This window comes from Diplotaxodon limnothrissa, linkage group LG18, assembly GCF_057381915.1.
Source record: "Diplotaxodon limnothrissa isolate DT_005_m linkage group LG18, D_limnothrissa_male_GT1.1, whole genome shotgun sequence".
In the NCBI taxonomy this organism is placed as follows: domain Eukaryota; kingdom Metazoa; phylum Chordata; class Actinopteri; order Cichliformes; family Cichlidae; genus Diplotaxodon; species Diplotaxodon limnothrissa.
Genome location: NC_140613.1, coordinates 26,692,408 through 26,694,175, shown reverse-complemented (window position 1 = coordinate 26,694,175; position 1,768 = coordinate 26,692,408).

Below are 1,768 nucleotides of genomic sequence, written 5' to 3'. Positions count from 1 at the left end.
TTAGGTGACCCTGAATCCTGCAATAGGCCAAGGCTGCTGGGGGCTTCCCGTAATGCACTGAGCATGTCTTTTTCATTCACCTTTTGTCACTCTCTCTGTTTATATACCACTCTGCATTTCACATTATGCCTTTTGTACCATCTTCCTCTCCTCACCCCCAGACGGTCACAGCAGATGACCGTCCCCTCTCTGACCCTGGTTCTGCTGGAGGTTTCATCTTGTTAAAAAGTCGTTTTTCCTTCCCACTGTCACCAAATGTTTTCTCATTGTGGGTTCTCTGATTGTTGGGGCTTTCTCTGTATTATTGTAGGGTCTCTACCGTACATTACAATGTGCCTTCAGGTGGCCGTTGTTGTGATTTGGCGCTATATAAATGAAGCTAAACTGAATTGAATCTTGCTGCTGCTCACCTCACCTTAGCTATTGTGAGCTCACTATATGGATTTCAGTAAAAACAATGAACAAAACAAGTTAAAAAATAGTTAATTCTTTAGTAAAAAATACATTTATAAATTCCGCAGCATGATCTTCATTTCCATCCATGACAACAACAACCAACTGTACAGTAGGCATTTACAATGAAACACATTCTGGGAAGGCAAATACATCAAAATGAGGAAAAAATATGGCAATTTGAAGCAGAAACAGCAAAACCAATAAAAAATAAAGATTTTTAAATGAACACAGATTCAGGAAAAAAACCAAAACAGATCTGACTGTTTAACAGAAACAGAACATCAGAGTTTCAACACCCCAACAGGAGAACTTTGCTTTGGGTTCACCAAAACACCACAAGGTTAACTTCAGTCCTTCTAATACAACTACAGCAGCTCGGTATGAAGACGAACAACACGTGGACAGACTAAGGAGGCAGCACTCGCATGCAGCTGTCCTTATGCACTGCTTTCACAGTCAGCTTCACCGCGTGACTTTAAAGGGAAAATGGCAAAACTGGCCCCGAATCAGTGCTTAAGGACAACTTTATCTCACTTTGGGTCAGAAAAACAGTCAACAAACATTTTACACTGAAAAAACAGCTTTTCTTTTGATTTTTCTTATTCAATTAGCAGGATAGATTATAACAGATAAAATCTCTGCTTTTGCTACTGGATGGTACTGATGGACAGGCTGGGAGGTTAGAGGATTGACAGCAGCCCTATTGCACATGGGAGAAAGCTTTTACTGGAAGTTTCTACAATCAGTCCTGTACATCCTTTAAAAAATATATTTCAAAACTTATTTCAAAGCCTCTTAATTTTTCAGGTTGTTATGACTCTATGTTAAGCTTTTTTATTCTTTTTTTTTTTCTTTCAGTCGCATCCTTGGAGATTTGTAGACATATTGAGCTCTGGTTTGGACCAAAGCCAGAGCATATGTGCAGTCTCACACATGAACACACATATTATGTGTTTTATATGTAATATAATGTAATTCAGAAAGAAAAATAGATATTTTGGCAAAGACAGTTTAAAGAGGAGCACCACAGAGATCACGGGAGTTAACTAAAAACTATGTAAAGCACTGCTTTCCAGCACTGGTTACTTTTGTAACCAATACTTTTATGTGGCCAACCACACAAAAGTATTCAGTCTACCTTACTGTAGATTTTCCTTCCTTTCACTGGTGTCATCCCCACATACTAAGAATAAATATCAGGAGGAGCCCAACTGTTCCCTGTTAACTGGCTCTGCTGCAGTGACAATACAGTCCAAAAAAAAAAGAAAAAAAAAAAAAAAAAAAGAGAGTACCATGTCATCGAGCAGTCAGT